We start from the raw sequence: 19,338 nt of genomic DNA, 5'->3' as shown, positions 1-19,338 counted from the left end.
AACAAAATTAATAACATAAGGTCTCTCTCGCTTTGGGATCCAAATGGTACTATTCAAGAAAATAAACTACTGCATGTGAGATGAGCCTGCCAAGTGCCTGTCCGCTGCAGGAAGGTATGAAACAAAATGAAACACACAAACTTTTTAGTTAGAGGGACTCGTTTCAATTTAGTTTCCTGGTCTTGGTTCAGAATTCTGGAAGCTGTTTCAGTGAGCCGAACAACCGAGTCCTGTGTGTAATTTCAGCTTGTTTTTTCTGTTATGCACACCCCTACTCTTAAGTGCTAAGTTTCAAGAAGTTCAATGAATGGAAGATTGTTTGGGGCAGAATAGATGTGGATAAGGAGGAGATGTTGAGAGCTAGGTGTGAGGAGGGAAGGGTAAGCAGTACAAATAAAAGTGGGACTTTTTGAACAGAATACTCCTGAAGTCTTGAGATCTTTGTGAGTGTAACCTGAGATTTATCATATTATTCTCTCCCCATGAAGAGAAAATCTATAATGGCAGCAGGCCATAAAGGAGAGCTAGTTTGTTTTTAACCATGCTAGTTAACAAACACACACGTTTAAGCAAATACAAATGCTGTATAATGTTATTGCTTTAATTAAATAGAACAATGGCTGTTGTTTATTATTATTTTTCTCCTGTCAATAAAGTACAGCAGAAAAGTTGTCCAAATATGAATGATTAACCAATTAAACTGGAGATAGTTCACCTCACAATAATTTCATAATTGTCTATTTCAGGTGGTAAATAACCAAACAATTACTAGTTTTCTGATACAACTGTAAAACTAACATGAGAAATTATTGTTCTAAAAGTGAAACCTTGGTCTAGGTTGCAAATATTAAGGTTATAGCAGCTGGCAAGAATGAGCCTTTTGTTTGGAAACCATGATTTAAGTTCTTACTGACTCATGATGATTTAAATTGTGATCAGATCCACTCTGGATAAGTCAAAGCCACATGGGGCCAGATCTGATGGGAAACACCCATGTGGAAAACCCCTGCGGTGAGTGGCAGTATGCCTCTAAGTGGGACCTGAGTTTCCCACTAGGATTCAAAACTGGTAATAAGACGAGGAAGCAGGATTGGGACGGGGCAGATAAGTAATGTGTTCCCTTGTGCTTTGTGGTCTGTGCAATGAAGCCTCCATAGTTTTGGAGATTAGATATGCTGAATTACAACATAAGACCCTTTATGTAGGTATGTTCTTTCCCTTGCAGTGGAGTAAAAGCAGGATAGAGAAATGTACTAAGGAAAAATATTGCTTTGGAGATATACATAACTCTCCCTCACCAAAATACGCTCATCATTTTGGTTTTTATCATCTTATATTTAAAATCCGAAGGTGTCTAGTGATGTTATGCAAGCCTGTCTGTTATTGCTGGCACCGTTTCACTGCAAGCTAGAGTTGCTCCCCTGGTCAAGATTTCAGAAACGTAAAATACTGTGGACCTGGATTGTGTTTGCTTTGAAGCTGGGACTGTTGTGAAATAATGAATATCCGTTCTGCCCTATGGTGCTGTGATGCTCTGGGATAAGGTTCAGTGCTCTAGAAGAAAGCATTTTCCTTGAAATAGGAGCCATCTGGCTGCTCTTCTGCAAGCATGAGGCCCCATGTTGCAGTGCTGCTTCTCAAACTGTGTGTTGCCCTTGGCTATGGCTACAGAGTATCAGAACAAAAAAAACCCTGTATCCTTTCTTTGCAATTGTGAAACTTACAAAGTAGAAGACTCCTGACCTCAGTGCACCCGCAAACATGTAAACAGAGGGCTTCTTCACCTCTGTCCACAACTAAGATCTTAAGGCCAAGCTGCTTGCTGGAATGAACCATTTTCAGTCATTAATAATAATAATAATAATAATAATAATAATAATAATAATAATAATAATAATAATAATAATAATAATAATAATAATAATATTTTATAATGCATTCATATTTCACACAGGGATTCAGTAAGGTATGGTGGCTTCACTAGTAGGAGGCTGGAGAGACCCAAGTTCAAACGCCCATCCAGTCACAGAAATTACTAGATGACTTTGGTCTAGTCATTCTGTCTCCGCTTAACCTACCTCACAAGATTCTTGTGAAGATAAAGGGAGGGGGCCGCATACTCTACATTGATTTCCTTGGACAGAGGGCAGGATAAAATGAAATCAGTAAAATAAGCATTGAATGTATACCAGTATTCTCAGATTGCAGACTGGAAGCTAAAAGAATAGTGTGTTCTTAAGACTCCGTATGCCCTGACCTGGATAGCCCAGGTGAGCCTGATATTGTCAGATCTCAGAAGCTAAGCAGGGTCAGCCTTGGTTAGTAATTGGATGGGAGACCTCCAACAAAGACGAGGGCTGCAGAGGCAGGCAATGGCTAACAACCTATGTTAGTCTCGTGCCATGAAAACCCTGCCAGGTTCGCCATAAATCAGCTATGACTTGAAGGTACCACACACACACACCAGACCTCGTATGGAATTTTTAAGCTGTTGTGAGATTTGAACCTGGAACTTTCTGTGTCTTAGCTCACACTTATAGCCACTACCCTATACTGTCTCTCAAGTTCTAAAGGAGAAAGGAAGTGCTGACAGTTATCTGCCACAGAGACAAGATTTGTTATGTTTAAACTATCTTAGAAATTTGTGTATCCCTTTTATCCCTTTACATTTTAATCTGAGGTAGATACCACAACCTCACAAACAGTTCTGTTCAGAAATCAAGTTACCTCTAAGTACTTGGGTGTGTGGCAATGTCCCTTCCACTGGAGTAACAAGATTCTTCAAAAGCATTAGCATGAGGATTCAAGCAGTAGCAAATGGGATGTTGTGTCCAGTTGCATCTGACATTGCCTGATGGTCTATAAACTTCAAGTAGAAAGCTACACGTGAGGTGCAGAAACAATAATTATTGTAATAAGACACAATAACAAAAGGCACAGTGGCAATAGTTACATTTTATTGCCTGATGGTCAGCAAACAATATAGAGGTTGCATCAGGCAATAGAGCATGGCTGTCTTTTGTCCTGGCACATTGGGATTTGGTTAATTCTAGGAGATGAGTCTGAGCTATGACTAGTGCAATCGAGCATGAGGAGCTGCCCTTAAGCCTCATTTATTTTAGTGGAATTAAGGAACAAACTAGACATGCAAAGTCTGTCATGAGTAATATTGGAAGGTGAGTCAAAGATGTTTGGTCACTAGCCCCATTCTGTCTTGTGCTCTGCAGGCTGGTCAGCTCTGGAGTGAGTCCACAGGCTAGACTAGGGAGCATAGACTAGAGCTTGAAGCTGAGCTTGAAGCTGAAGGCTTGAACCTCATGGACTGCTGGATCCTGCAGGGCAGCCTTCTCAAGCCTCAGCCTGAAGAGGCTGGGTGTTAATCAGGCTCGGCTGCACTTAGTGGCAGGTGCTGGAACTGTTGGGGCTGCACAGTGTTCTGGCCAAATCTGGGGAGGAAGTAGCGCTCTCAGCACTCTGCTCTGGATCTACAGTGAAGTTGTATGCAGCCAGTCTGGCACTTTGCCTCCTTTGAACCTCCTCAGCCTGAGCCTTCTGCAGCTGCCATTCATGTGGAGTGGGAGAGTGTCCTGGGGGATACAGGCCCAGGTTCGAATTCCACCTAGAGGCCTAGCAGCTGCCTCATGGGCTGGTGGCATGGTTGCAGGCCCTGGCAGGGTGGCCCCTGCTGCTGGTTCATTCTCAGCAGTTGCCTCTGCGGTGCTGGGACCTCCCTGGTCCTCCTCAGCCATCAACATGGGCTCCTCAGGCTCCTCCCCTGGGGACTGTGAGTCAAGGTAACTGAGATGGTCAGAGGGGGTCATGATGCATTATAACCCTTAAAAGGCTTCAAAGGAGTGATGCATTTAGTTTTGAGATAGTCTAGTTCTGTTCTTTACATAGACTGGGCAGTGCAGTTCCAGTGCAGTTCCATGTGGAGTTACTCCAGTCAGGATCCATTCAAACCCATGGGCATGGGGCCAAACTGGTTGTGCTCTTTTTAAAGAGTTGGATCCAGGTTACTCAGACTCAGCTCTGTTTGCTCGCAGCCACATAGCAGCTTCATGGAATGTCTATTTAAGAATAAAGGAAAGGTCATTTGGGCATGGGACAGTACCACGGGGAGGAAGGGCTCCTGCATGCACCTCCCCAGCTGTTCTGGGTGGTGTTATTGCTGGTCCACACACATAAAATACCCCATGTTCAGCAGCAAAAATGGAGAAATAAGTCCTCCATGGTGCCATTTTGGCATGGAAAAACAACTATGGCAAGGAAGCAGGAGCCTTCCTCCCTCTGCAGTAGCATTCCAAGCCGAAAGGATTCTCCTTTATTTTTTAAACAAACATTCCCTGCAGCTGCTGTGTGGCTGCAGGGAACAGTGTTGGGTCCGGGCAAGCCAGACTCAGCTCTTTTTAAAAAGATGGTGACTAGTTTAGCCCTTAGACTGGAGTAACTCTGCATAGGATTGTGATGTGAATCAAGGAAAAACTGGATTCAGAAAGCTTTTATGTGTTTACATTAAAAAGGCTTTGCCTTTCTGCAGAAAATAGCATATGTTTCATGTATTTCTGTAGCACTGAAGTAAATGGTCAGTTCTTCATTTTGTTTCATTGAAATGCCTGCGTCCGCATTGGACGTGAGGGAGGTAAAGAGCCAAATGCGTCTTCCAAAGTTTCTGTTGCGCCGTTGAAAAAGGGGACTCAAAATTGGAGCATAGCATGGAACTGCACAACATGGAGCCTTGCTAACTTTCTTCCTTGTCTCTTCATGCATGTAGCAAACTGCCTAGAATACAGATCTTGGCCCTCTTCTGTTTAGTTCCTCTCCTTTCCTCAGTCTGAAGATGCTATGACCTCTGCTGGAAGCAGAATTTTCGAAAGGATGTTGATTACAGAGAGCCTGAGAACTCTCGGTAGCTAATGTCTTTAACACATTTTTGAAAGTTTGGGGATTTGTGGACTATGTTTATGCGCATAACCTTATGATGTAATCTCAAACCCTAGGATACCTTTGTATATGTAGATATCTAGTCTGGTGCTACTCTAGTTATTTGGAGTATTTTTCTCTCCTTGCACCTGGGAGATCAGTCTTTTTTGGTCTCGTTGGCTTACAAACGTGCCAGTCCATTGGAGCAGAAAGGAAGGGCTGAGCTGCCCTCTGTAGGTGAGACACTGCTCTGGTTCATGTGTGTTTTTATTTTTGCTTAATCTCTTATTTGAGCAAATGCTGCATATCTAGGCTATGCAGTCTTGTAATGGGAGGACCCAGTTTGGTATTCTAATGCAGAGATTTTTAGCTGACTTAAACTGGTTTTAATCAATAAAAGGTGAACTCATTTTCTTTTATTTTTCCGTATTGGGTAAGAGTTTTGAATTTAGTTTGTTTGAATTAAAAATTGGGGGGCACTTTTACAGGAAGGTTGGGTAACCTGTTTGACCAATGATTCTGTCCCATTTCTGCTTCAGGCTGGAAGGTGGCAGTCATGGGGAAGAAACAGACAGATAGGCACAGTTTACAAGGCGAGTAGCAAATTGTGCAACTATGTCAGATGGGCATGTTGAAAGGAATCAAGTCCTGAGTAATTGATATGGGAAAGGAGAGGAAAAAGAAGGCAGCAGAGGGGCAGACCGGAAGCAAGCTCATTAGAAGAAGCAAAATGGACAACATTAGAGCTGTGCTATATTAGGGGCTTCCCAGAATGAACTTGCCCAGTGATGCTTTCTGCCACACATCCCTAGCACAAAGCTTCAAGTATGTACTCAGAAATGTAAAGTGATTATGCAAAGTGAAATGTCATGCTGCAGCTGGTGCTGCATAGTTCTGAGTCACTTCCCACAGGCCATCTCCTCTGTACTGAGTAGTTCAGCTGACTAGGCACTCCATGTAAAGGTCTTTTTTCATTGCCATTCATACAGATGCATCGATCTCTATGCTCTTACTGGTTCTTCTACCTTCTGCCTTCCTCACCCTACTTTCTAGTAAAATCTATGGCATTTGGAACTGGTGTATCTTGGCGGATAAAAGAATGAGCTGTGATCTCCAGTTCAAATGTTGTTTCTTCCATGAATTCAGTAGGTGGCATTAGGCAGGCCTCTCTCTCTGAGCCTTACCACCCCACTCCAATAATTTGGAGATAATAATGTCTATTTATCTTACAGAGATGTTGGAAGGATTACACGGTCAACGTCATTGGACATTGAAAGCTCTATATAAATGCTTAAGTAGTTGCAGGGCTCATTTTGAGGGGGAACATGCAGGAATGCAATTCTGGCAGTTCCCCAAAGAGGTCACATGACTCTCAGCCATTTTGGGCCCATTTCGGCCTGGATAGGGGCTGAAATGGCCCGGATTGGGCTTCTGATGGGTAGTGGATCACTCTCTTGCTCAGCAGCAGCCTGATCCTGACTATTTTAGGCCCCTATCCGGCCATTTTCTGCCCTTTTTTGCCATTTTGGGCCCAATTTCGACCCTGAATGGCCAGGATTGGGTCCAAAACAGCCAGGATAGGTGATGTCGGGGGGGGGGGGATATGCAAATCAGTTATGTTAATGACACACTTCGGGTGATGGCAAGGGGTGTGGCATATGCTAATGAGTTATGCTAATGAGTTCCTCCAGCTCTTTTTCTACGAATGACCCATGAGTAGTTGTATTACCTGATACCAGCTTGCATGAAGAATATTTGCTCCGTGTGTTCTGCACAGAGTTAATGAACACTCAACCAAGTTTCAGATGGCACCAAAGAGGGAGAAGCACTCACCCAACAATCTTCCAGCAGCAGCATGAACAAGACAGTCAGGACAAATGATGCTGTGATAGGAAGGCCAGCTGTGAGGCAAGAAAACTTGTGGGCTCCTGTCCCTTCTGAATCTGAATGGTGGCTGAACTATTTCCGAAGAATTTCTGAGCGCCTTTAGTGTGGGTCTGGGTTTATAGTTATCCATGGCAGTGATTTTCCCAGGGGAGTAGACTATTTGGCAATTTTAAGGATTTTTATTTCCTCCCAAGCAAAGTCTCCCTCACACCTCATTCTCTGGCTGGGGTAGCAACTGGGAGTTGCTACACACATTGCACAGTAGAAAACATTGGCTTGCGTTTACAGACACTCCTGATGTGGAGTTATGGCTAGTCCTCGCTCCTTGCCGGGGGGATCTATATTACACATTTTATTCATTTTTATATAACACTTCTATATCACTTTTCCAAACAGTATTGTCCAAAGTGATTCATGCATTAATATTATATTTAGCATAAATGTGCTTGTCTTATATACACACGACCTGTTTACATGAATCTGTAAAATAATGTAATGTATGAAGCATCCTTTGTCATCTGAGCAAGGCAAATGATTTCTGCTTACAACATCAAGGGTATACAAGGCAGGACAAATGAAGTTGGAAGACTTCTCTGTTATAGTTGCCTGTGTGCGTAACCATTACCTGGACCACTAGAGTGTGCAACCTCTCTGAACCTGAAACCTTTGCAAGCATCAGCAACTAAAGTTTATGAAGCCCTTTGGATGAATTTCTCTGCAGGTTAGACCCAAGACCATACTGAGCTACCCCACAATATCAAGCATTACATATTTATTCCTTGCTGAGCAGGAATTCTGTGAAACAAGTACCTTTTCCTCTGTAGGAAACTCCTACACGCCAACTCCATAAATCTGGTGTTGCAGTGGCCCAACAATGAACCTTCATTCTCATTCAGGAAGCAAGCAATATTTGACAGAGGTCATCAGGTTGTATTAGATGCCCTTTTGAGCTTCAGATCTTCCTCGCTAATGCACACTTCTACTCTGTACACCTCAGACCAAGTAGTATCCATTAATTGTTTCATTGGCAATGTGGGAGTTGCCTTTCTTTGGCCTCTGCTGTAACATTTAAAGGCCTGGCACAACCTGGGTGGGGACGATTATACAAGTCCTTACTCTGACGAGTTTTCACTCCTGATCCTGGCTGGCTGAGGGTTGCATGGATGCAGCTTCGGGGTTGGCTCTGCCCATGTGGTGCTGTGCCTTTAAATGCAGCAGCAGCTAGAGTTAGTTACGGGATAAAACTATTTACTATACGGCTGCTGTAACAGGAAAAGAGTACTTTAATGTTTATCTGACCTCGGTGAAGTGACACTGGAGTCCAAGAGCTTAACTACACCTTATATTGTTTAAAGATCCACAAGATGTCCACCTCGGGTCCAGTCCAGCAGATAGTGCTGGGAGTTCTGGGTTGAAACAGTTCCCAGGTATGCAGCAACCCAATTCAGATTGAGATTATGGGAAAGAGGGTTTAAGCCCCAACCCCACATAACCTCCTGACCTGAAATGTTTGTAGGGAACTGCTGCTTGCACCATTGGAGAACATATAGGTACTGATGGACTACACATACGTAAGTTTCCCCAGTGGGGCAAATAGCAGCTCTCTGAAGCTGTTTTAGATTGAAAGATGGAACAGGGGGAGGCTTACGCTCTCTTTCCCCTTAGGGCTGCAAACTGCTTGGAGGAAAAAAATGCCCTGCCCTTTTAATAGAGGCTAAATGGGAGGTTATTAGGTGATGTTATGTACCTCCATACTTGGGCTGCCCATTGGCACACATTAAACCTTTGTTAAAGGGACAAGACATTTTTTCTTCCAGGATTGTTTACAACCTTTCTGCTTTGTGCCATAGTCTCAATCCAAATTGGTCCCCTGTACATCTGGTAATCCAGAGGGCTTCCTCCCGCTATGGGATTGCAGCCTTACAGTGCAATTCTAAACAGACTTACACCTTTCTACATCCATTGAAGTCAATGGGCCTAGAAGACCATAACTCTGTTTAGGATTGCACTCTAATTCTGCTACTTGGGTTGTGGAGAAGGAATGGTGGAATCTGGGGGAGGTTTAGATGCTGAGGATCCCGTTTGTTTGTAAGAGTTATTAAAATATGTTATTAATTTATATTCTTTAATATTAATAATTGAATGTTTTACAGATTTAGGTGAACCTATTAAACACTCTGAGTATATAAGAGTAAATAAAGGCTCATTTAGCATCCCTGTTGATTGTGCCTTGGTTCTACTTGTAATCTTGCAACTATCTTTGTATGTAACCAAAATGTTATCTATTTGCTGCTGCATATTCTGGAAAAGTTCAGCTGCATATTCAGCCATGGGGTACCACAAAAGGTCAAGATGCAGCTAATTTCCTGTTTAGCTGAATCATGACATTCATCATTTGGCTTGGTGGCCTTTGACTTCCTTATCAGTTAACCCTCCTACTTCCCCCCTTGCTCTCTCCCTCTCTTTGCAAAAACTCACATTCCTCTGATCACAGAGCCAGAGTACTGTACTTTAAACATTTTGATCAACTTTTGAAACATTGATAGAACTAAAAGATGCAGCTGTGATAAGGTAGAGTTAGATACATAGATAGATGGAAGCGTAGCTTTCCCCTTCTATAGGAATCGAAGAAAATAAACTAGATGAACTAGATGAACCGTGAAACCTTGTAAAGTCCTATTACAGTACTCTGTGCTTGTTCTTTCTTTGAGTTCACTTTAAGTTTAGGCTGTTCTGCACAGGGCTGGGGAAACCACCACTACCGTGGAAGCAGCAGTGAATTGGAGGAGGGAGGGGGAGGGACAGGTCCACATTCCCTGCCCTTCCATCACATCAGCACAAAAACATTGATGAGGCAAGAATCTGGCCAGCCCCCCTTACCTTCTTCGCTGCTGAGCATGGCTTAGCTGTGAACAACAACAACAACAACAACAGCTAAAAGACAGAGGGGGAGAGAAAAATGAAAACCTTTAAAAACTGTGATGCATGCATAAAATAGAACAAATAAAGCTTTTACTGTACAGAAATGTAACAATGGGGAAGTTTCATCTGGGGAACTTCCATCTTCCCTGTAGCAGTTGAAAAGATGGCAACTCTGCCTGGGAAAATGAATCAGCTGTAGATAAAAATGGGGCCCTTATATGAGTTGATGTTACTTAGCAAGCTTCCAAGTCTGATGAGCAAGATTCAGGTCCAGGAGCACCTTAGAGCTAAGCTACAAGAGACAAATTACACGAGGATGCTCACTTGAAGAGAGTCACAATGTTAGCCGGGAAGCTTGAGTTTTAAAAGGCATTGTCAATTTCCCCCTCTCTACAGAGCTGGCAAAGATTGCTCCTCAGTGGATTTGTTTATTATTTCCTCTTCACCTCCAGAAGTCTCTGCCAGTTTCACCTCCCCTTCTAGGAGGCGAAAAGGAAATAAACCTTCTGTGGAGCAATCTTTGCTGCTCTTTAGAGAGGGGGAATTGACAGAGCCTTCTAATCTGTCTTTTAAAATTCTGCTTCCCAGCTAACATTACAACTCCCTTCACGTGAGCGTCCTTGTATAATTTGTCTCTTGTAGTTTAGCTCTTGGAGACCAACTAGATTTCCAGGGTGTGAGCTTTCGAGAGAAGGGAGCTTTCACTATCAAAAGTTCATACCCTGGAAATCTAGTTGGTTTCTAAGGTGCTACTGGACCCAAATCTTGCTCTTCTACTACAGACCAACTCAGCCAGCCACCTGAAACTATCTCCTAGTTTGCATATTGTTGCAGGCAGAATTTGAGCCAATTTTCTTTTTCTTTTGCTTATGTAGATGATTAGGAATAGCTTCGTAACCACACTAAACATTTTTTTCTTAATTTCTGTCTAACTCACAGGGAGCTCTGAAGTAATATTTGTTAATTCTATTTTAAAAAAAACAAATTGAAATCATATGTTTAAAAGCTGACATCCTCTAAAATCATCCCAACAGCTTTACCAGATTTTTTTTTCAAAATTTCCCAGAACCTGTTACATTTCCATGTTGATTCCAGAATGCCAACTGTTATATATTCAGAATATGAGCATAATTAGTTTACTGTACCCTAGAAAGAGAGCAAATACCCAAGCAATTATTTCCCAAAAGTCCTCCTAAGTCCCAGTCCCCCAGAATCCTGAGGGATGAAAATCTTGCTTGGAAGGAAAGATCATTTTGTAAGAATGATTTGTATTTCTAGAGTTGGTTTCCTTGATCGGTAATAAGGCCAGCTTGTTTACTCCAAGCTAAATTGTTCACAGCCCAATTGTAGCCATACTTGCTAGGAAATAGGGCTGCAATCCTAAGGCCCCTTCTGGGGACAAAGCCCTATTGACCTCAGTGGAATTATTAATGATTAAATATGCTTATGGTTGCATTGTCTGCTCATTTGATTTCAGAGGTTGGAGGTTTACTTATAAATAGCATCCTAACCATATACAGATTTTGGCAGGCTTCAGCCCATAGAAATCAGTTTGTTTGTGCACGCCTAACTCTACATACTTTACAAAGCAGGATTGGGCATCCAATCCTGTGCTCTTGCTAAGACACTCAAGCAAGCTAGCCAGTCTTGTTCTGCACCAAACCCACCTGCTATCCTTGGAGTTTTCTACGTGGGGATGTGGTTGGGTAGTTTCCCCATTGCAGTTGCACATGCCCATTTGCCTGGGCTGCCTGTCGGTGGTAGGTGATCACCAAGTGGCCTTCCTCAGTGGGGCAAACCACCAGGAGTTTACCCACCCTTTGTGGGGAGCTGGGAACCCTGTTCCCCATTGAGGTCTTTTTGCTGCCCCATTCTGAGTCATCTGAACCCACTGTTTTACACAGTAAGAATTTGTGAGCTGGAGAACCAGAGCTGTGGTGGAAGAGGTTAGACTATTACTGGGAAGACTCTAGTTCAATCCTCCACTGACATGACTTTGGGCTTTTACTCTCTCTCAACGTAACCTACTTCACAGTGCTGTTTTTTAGACAAAATTACTGTTCTGAACTCCTTAGAGGAAGAGAAGAATAGAAATACGTAAAAGATAACTACGGGCTGTTAGGAAGGGAGCTGTATATATGTATTGTGGCCTTATTTATTTATTACTTTATTTATGCCATTTATAGTCTGCCTTTCTCACTGAGACTCTAGGTGGATCACACAATGTGAGATTAGTACAGTCAATATCAAGGACATTTCTATAAACAATGCCGTAGAGTAAATAAATACAAGTTTACATAGACATAGCATTAGCAAGAATCCAGTACAGAGTTGAAGAAATGCTGAAACAGAGCATAAGCAATTCCGGGACTGATATTAGACAATGTGAAGCACAGGTAGCACATAGGGGCACATATTTAAAGTAAACAGGTAGTACATAAGGCAACATAGTGGTGAAGTCTATGAGGAACTCAGACCTTACACCATCCCTGTGATGGAGCTTTGGCAGTGCCTGATTTGCCTCATAGCTACTCAGTGGCTATCCTAGTGAAATGAAGCAAGCCCAGTCTTTTTAGCCACCGCCTCTCCCAGTCTGTTGTGTGTGGCAGGTACTTTGTGTTAGCTGTCAGTGCCGAGGCCCCAGGTTTCTGCAGTGAGAAAGCACTCAAGCTTTTGGAGCATGGCTTTCTGATCTTATGCATGTTTACTCAGGAACCCAGTGAAACTTATTCCTGTGACTAGGGTTGCACTCTACCTTGAGTAAACCCCACTGAACTTAGCGGGAGAAGCTTCTGGATAATCGTGCTTATAGTCAGGTTGTATCTTTGCCAGCACACACATGACTTGGCAAGCGCATAGGAAGGTGCATGTAGTATGCATAGAAATGTGAGGCTGCAAATGTAAACATATATCAGATCCCACTGAAATGAATGAGATTTACTTGGGGGGTAAAGGTGTTTGAGGTCCGGTGTTAATTTCTCGAGTCTGCTTCAGCCACGGGTTTCCTTTCCTTTCCCGGAGACACTGTGCTGCCTCAAGGACGGCTTGAACAACCATTTCTTTTTAAACTGCCCGCAGAGCCTTTCCTCTTCCTTGCTGATTCTGCTTGGCTATCTGCACCCCTGGGCAGTAATTATCCCCCTCTTCCAGCTACTGCCTACCTCCGTTGCACTGTGGGATGCTCATTATTCACGGAGTGACAATGCTCCTTTGATCATTGACTAGCATTCTGAACCATGTGACCCTGGAGGGGGCGGGTCTTCTCAGCTAACATAGCCAGGAGAATAGAGAGTTTTCAGCTGCTTGGGTGAGTCTCCTCAAAACTGCCTTTGTTCTTTAAAATAATTCCAACTTTTTCTGCTTCTTTGTAACATGCTACAGATAGGTTGCTTCCCCCCACCCCCATTTCCTGACTCAGGTTGCTTTGCCATTCCAGCTTTGTGCAGCAGCAGAAAAGGGGGGGGGGCAGAAAGGGAGGGCTGGAGCAAGGAAAGAAAGCCTTGTGTTTTGTGGGCTGTTTTATGGCAAGGCAGCTGGGTTTGTGGGGGAAAGGGTTCAGGGTTCTTTGCTTTGTAGCCTTCGTGGTATCTTTGCTTGTGGGGGTGGGGGGGTGTCTTTCTCTGTAGCCCCATTTGGAGAAAAGGTGATGAGCTCCATGCCTGGGACCTGGAAGCACAGAGAAGGAGGGACTGGGGGAATTCAGTTTCCATGCCTTGACCAGATTTCTTTACTGCGGAAAGAAAAGGGCTTTGTGCCTCACAGCTATCTCTTTGTAAATATTTGGCCAATGGAGCCGAGTGTGCTAATTTCTGTTTCTGATGAGTCCTGTTTCCTTGCCTTTTTCCCACACAGTGCACGTTGCATTCTAAAGAGAGGGGACAACTAGACTATAATTCATTCCTCCCCCACTTTGCCGGACATGCATGCACACCCTTTGCTACTTACTATCTAGCCATCTGGCTGGAGAAAGCATGGTGTGAGTGTGCCTGGGTTTCCCTGTCTTTGCAGAACATAAGCCCTGGAGGTAGGTGCTGGACTTGTACATGCCTTGGCTTTTAAACTCTGCTAAATGTTCCTCTTGGAACTCCCCCCCCCCGGGGGGGTTTTGCTACATTTAGCAGCAACTGCTGGATTTTTGCTGCTGCTTTGGGGACTGCACAAAAAGAGGCAGGAGGGGTTTTTTTCGTTTGTTTGTTTTTTAAATGTGGAGGGAGGGAGGGAGGGAGGGAGGGAGAGTGCCAGATAAAATTTCTAGGAAAGAACACTTTTGTGCATGAGAGTTAACTTTGCGTAAAACTTGCTAAGTGGGAATGGGCAGCTGAAGCTTTTTGTGGTTATTAAAGTAAGGGGGCATCCCTTAATGATAACGACACATCTGGTAACCCTTTTCAGCTCACTGGGGGCTCCTTACGCTGTCAATTGATTGTTAAGTAGCCTTACGCCGTTTCACTAGGGAGCAGATCCACTGGACATTACCCCGCCTGGTAAAGCTAATTTCCACTTTGGTGAATTTTATTTAAAATATTTATATGCTCACTTTTCTCCTGAGGATTTTAGGACCCAAGGCAGGAATTTCATAAAGTTTGGAATATGCATTGCTAGCCTTTGCAGTGAGGTCTACTGTGTGTGTATACTGGAGTGGGGGGGGGAGTTACTTAGCAGGCAGCTCACATTTCTCTCTCCTCATTCCTCCCCCAAGATCTGCTCCATCCTAATTGTGGGTTTTGAGAAAACCTTATGATTAGGGGGGGGGGCATGATTTCCAGCTTCAGTCATTCCTCATGTGAGTATCTAGAAGAGAAAATGGAAAGATATGCTCAAGCTAGAGAAGGAAATAAACAGACTTGAAATTCAAATAAAGTCTCCTCCATTCTGGATGGGAGTATGCCGTGGGCAATAACGATGCCCATGGCATGGAGCACCAAAATCATTGCAGAGGGGCGTGGGTGTGAGAAGTTCTGCATGGATGCCCTCTGCAGACAATTTCAGAAGTGGGTTTGCCTACAGAGACACATCCTTCTTCCTAAAAGGGTATCTTCTTAAATAACTATGAATTGAAAGCTAATTGGGAACACAGTGCATTTGCAGGGGCTCCGTATCAATCTCTGAATCCTTCCCCCTTGTTTGTAAAACTAACATCTTTGCTTTAATTCTCCCTTGAGTGGAGGAAAAAAGAGGTCAAAGTTTTCCCTTCTCAGATCATGCCAGCAAAGCTGAATCTGGGATGAGTTTGACCTTGATTAATGTAATGCTACAGAGACCCACTGAGAATTGCTGTGCTATCTGCTCCACCCCCCACCCCCCCAGACACACATGCTGGGCTGGAGGCTGTGTGCTGCAGCTAGGACTGTAATTGTCCCATTGTTCCTGCCTGGTGGGGAGAAACAGATTGCAGATACTCAAATCTTCCTTGTTAAATGTTTTCTCAATGGCAGGGGGCAAGTCTTCCTTCATTTACATTTCTCATCAGGGCCCATATTTTTGTGATGCCTTTGGCTCTGCTCCCTTAATCCCTTTCTCCAACCAAAATGTCTTCAGCATATGTGATTGCTCAGGCTATCCCATCTTCTTTTTTTTTTACCCTTGCCTCTTCTTTTATCTCCTATGTAGATTGTATGTTCCTTGAGGCAGGCAGGCAGGCAGACAGACAGACAGACAGACAGACAGACACACACACACACACACACACACACACACACACACACACACACACACACACACACACACACACATCCTGTTTGCAATATTGCTCTGCAATGGGACATGCATTCTGATAGATGATGATACAAACCCAATGAGATAGAGGAATGCAACTCATCTACATATTTTAGATATCCAAATTCTATATAAATGGGGGGGGGGTACTAAAAACATGGCTTTTGAATGTGTTATGATTTGAATGCTGTAAGGCTTTTTAAAGCTCACAAGGTGGTCATCAGCTTTGTGATCATGCTTCCCCACCCACCGCTACACAGGTAGGTTGTCATACTGTGGCCAGAGTCTAGTGGCAAATTCCAGAATGGTCATTACGTGGTCAGTTGTAACCAGAACAAGTCTTGAAGCACTTTAAAGACTAATAATTTATGAGCCTGAGCCCACTTCATCAGATGCATGTAGTGTTACATTCACTTGATATATATGTATAAGTATGTACAAGGGTACAAACAGATGAGGGAGAAGAGAGCTGTGACAAGGAAAAAGCTGATGGCCCAGCATTCCAAGACAGAACTGTTCCGTTATAGAGCACAGATGACAACAGGCCAGTCCAGAGCAAACCATCAGTTAGACTGCATGTGGTCCTCTCCAACTGCTGATTAACTAGAAAAGTAAGTTGAATAGTATAGACGTGAAAAGGGGTGACTACTTGTTTTCTGTAATCCCTTTTCTACCTAAGGTGTGTAGTGTCAAATCTGCATATTAATTCCAAGTCAGTAAATTCTGACTAGAGCTCCTATTTGAAACTCTTCTGCTGGTCTGGCACTTCACTCTGAGATCAAATAATTGTACAGTGGTGTCCAGAAAGCGAACCTGCTGCATGGACTGGTTCAGACTTGGGTTCAATGGCGTTGTTGAAATATTGATTTTCAGTGGTGATGCCATTGATATATCTGAAGCAGAGGAGAAGCACTTGGGGACAGAAGCTGAGGAAGCTTTCTAAATCTCCCCGCAGTATAGTGGCATGCTGTGGGCCATAGACATACCTGTGGAATCGCCACTGCTCCCTGCAACTGAAATGATTGTGGGTGAAGACACAGTTTCAAAGATCCACAGCCAGTAGAGGGGCTGTGGCTCAGTGGTAGAGCATCTCGTTTGTGCATGGAAGGACCTAGATTCAGTCCCCTTCTCCAGTTAACAGAATCAGTAGGCAATGCAAAAGGCCTCCACATGAAACCTTAGAAAGCTGCTGCCAGAATGGTCAACACTGACTTTGGTATAAGGCAGATTAATGTGACATGGATATGCAGGTATACCATGGCGTAATATTTCCGCTGGCTTGTAGTCCATGGCTGATTCCGCGCACATTGGATAATACACTTCCAATCCTCTTTAGAGATCGTTTGGAACTGAATTTTTCATGTGTGAAACAAAAAATCCACTTCTAAATGATTGCTAAAGTGCATTGAAAGTGCATTATCCAGCATGTGCGGAATCAGCCCATCTTTGTATAGATTGTTGATGTAGTGGTTGGAGTGTTGGACTAGGATCTGGGACAGGTTCAAATCCTCACTCGTGCCACGGAAGCCGAGTGACCTTGGGCCAGTCACACAATCTCAGCCTAATCTACACCACAGACTTGTTGTGAAGATAAAATGGGGGTGAGGAGAACATTGCAAGCTACTTTGGGTCCTCACTGGGAAGAAAGGCATGGTAGGAATGAATTAAGTACATTTTAAAAAAGGAGTAGAAATTCCGCTTCCATAATGACCAGTGTCTACTGGCACCTTAAAGACTAACAAATTTACTCTTAAGTGGGATGCAGTACATTTGTGGGTCTGGTAGTGCCAGTAGACTGTTTGCTTTTCTTGCAGCAATAGGTCCATGTTGCTGCCTCTCTGGAAGTATTACCTTGGGAGAAGATTGCATGCAATGCCTGATTGGGTTGAAATTGCTAGATCTGAAGACTGCAAGGAGCTTGCAGTACAAAATCTGGCAGAATTGCTGGAGCAGGGGGGAGAACTGGGGGGAATAAACTGGGGGAGAATGTGTTCATTCCAGTTATGCATATGTAGGCTTTGTTTCAGTGGGGAAGAGAGGCAAAATTGTTATGCCTGGGGCTACTTAGCTGTACATTCATATCTTTAGTTAGGGCTACTGAGAGGTCTCTTGGTTGAAGGAGCCTTGCAGTAAGGAGGGGGGAAAGGGAGGGGTTAGAATCAAGTCCTGGGACTTGCGGACTCATGACCTCTGTGCCAAGTTTCCTCTTTGGCTGCTATTAGTTCGCGTTTCACCTGTGGCTGGAGAGGAAGTCACTAAGCCGCAAGGTGAGAGGTAACTGGAGTCTACTTTTAGCATGATAGAAATGGAAGCTACAACAAAGTACAACTAACTCATGCCAGGAAAAGGGCTCTAGAGACATAATGTACACAGAAGCCCCTCCCTGCACTTGTATACAGCTGAAGGGAATTCTCTAGCATCGAGCAAAGATGGCAGCAATTCTTCAGCATCTGGAAATGCCTGGAATATGAGACTGGTGCTGCAGCCCCCTGCATACTTATTTACTTGGGAGCCCATGAGGAAACATGCTGCATGAGTGTTAGCTAGAAATTACATCTTTAATAGAAGAGTAAAAAATTGTATCTTCTGGCCCTCGTATTATGTACATTGGGATGGATCCAGTGAAAGATTTCCATCTGCAGAGTGTGACTTCCTTGCCTTCCCCCTCCTATTGCAACCCCAAATGACCACTGAACTAGTACTCTGGTGTCCCGGGGACCCCCAGGAAGAGTATGAAGGTGGAGTAGGCAGTCTGCCATGGGTGGGTAGAATCAGCAGAAATCTTCCTCTTTCTGTCTGCCAAAATCCTCTGGCTGGATGAATCCAAGCTGTTGAAAGTAACATTTCCGAACACTTATGTATTCAGAGATTATTAGAGAGTTACAGTGTAATCCTTGACTTCCTTCTTCTTCAAATACTTCTTACTGGATGTTGTTTGTGGTATAAAGAGCAATAAATCGGTGAGTTGTGGTCCATAAGCATCAAAGAGGATCCCTTTCTTCTGAGTGCTTTTAAAAAAGACAGGATAGCCACTTCCTATGGTCTTCTCCTGTCAGCCTTTCATGCCCTCCCTTGTTTAGGTTAAATGGAAGTATTGGGTTGAAAACAGACCAGAGGTTGAGGCAGTTGTACTATTGGTTTCCTGGTACCTGAAGCAGCCGGTCTGCTTCCTCATAAGAAAACAGACAACCCTAGCTGCCCAGCAGAATTCCTCCTTTGTTCTCTGTTCAGAGAGCAATTGCCATATGAGCAGCTCCTCTTCCATCTCAGCTGGCGGGCTTTTAGAGGGGGGCCCTTTCAGAGATGCTTACTGCAAGGCAAGGATCCCATATGCCCAGGGCACTTCAGTTGTGTAGCTACCCAGACTCCTCCGAGTGATCCGAAAAGACAACTGGAGCAGTTCTTGCATGCTGCTCAGCAATGTGGATGTGGTTCTCACAAGTTTCTGTCAAGTGATCGTAGTGAAACAAATTCCAAGTCATCTTCCCTTGGATTTCTGTAAGGCTTCTGTTGCTTTCTGTAATATAGCAAAAAATAAAACAAAAAAACCAGTTGTTACCCAGAGTTCTAATTGCTGATCTTTTTGGAAATCCTACCTATATGTGTGATGTTTGCTCCTCTGGACAGTAAATAATAATAATTTAAAAAATCAAACAAAACATAGAGTACTATGCTCTGGAAAGAGGAATAAAATGGATAGAGTGAGGACTGAGGTTGTTTCCGTATGTTGGGAAGAACATGTTGTTTCTTGGTTTTCAGCAAGGCTGAAGTATAACATTTGTTGCAAGAACTTTGGCCAAGTGACCAAGACTTTGGTCCGAGCTCAGACAGAGGGGAATGAATACTGTGTGCCCAGAGGTTTGGTATTGAAATTAGGAGTGGCAGAGTTCC

At 43.6% G+C, this 19,338-nt stretch overlaps 1 protein-coding gene across 5 annotated transcripts in view; it reads left to right on the top strand.

Moving 5' to 3' along the window:
* Positions 1–19,338, top strand: part of SEPTIN9 (septin 9) — a 286,254-nt gene that overhangs the window by 211,869 nt on the left and 55,047 nt on the right. The window contains exon 1 of one of the 5 annotated variants that reach the window (XM_054975817.1): positions 12,985–13,039. The exons of 3 other annotated variants lie outside the window; for them this stretch is intronic. The gene's annotated coding sequence lies outside the window, so the exon portion shown is untranslated. Of the gene's footprint in view, positions 1–12,984; positions 13,040–13,680; positions 13,757–19,338 lie in introns of those variants that run through there. One more of the 5 variants, XM_054975818.1, reaches the window with a different exon arrangement.

Source organism: Eublepharis macularius, chromosome 4 (genome assembly GCF_028583425.1).
Source record: "Eublepharis macularius isolate TG4126 chromosome 4, MPM_Emac_v1.0, whole genome shotgun sequence".
In the NCBI taxonomy this organism is placed as follows: Eukaryota; Metazoa; Chordata; class Lepidosauria; order Squamata; family Eublepharidae; genus Eublepharis; species Eublepharis macularius.
The sequence above is the reverse complement of the archived record's forward strand: the minus strand, read 5'-3'. Positions and strand labels throughout refer to the sequence as shown.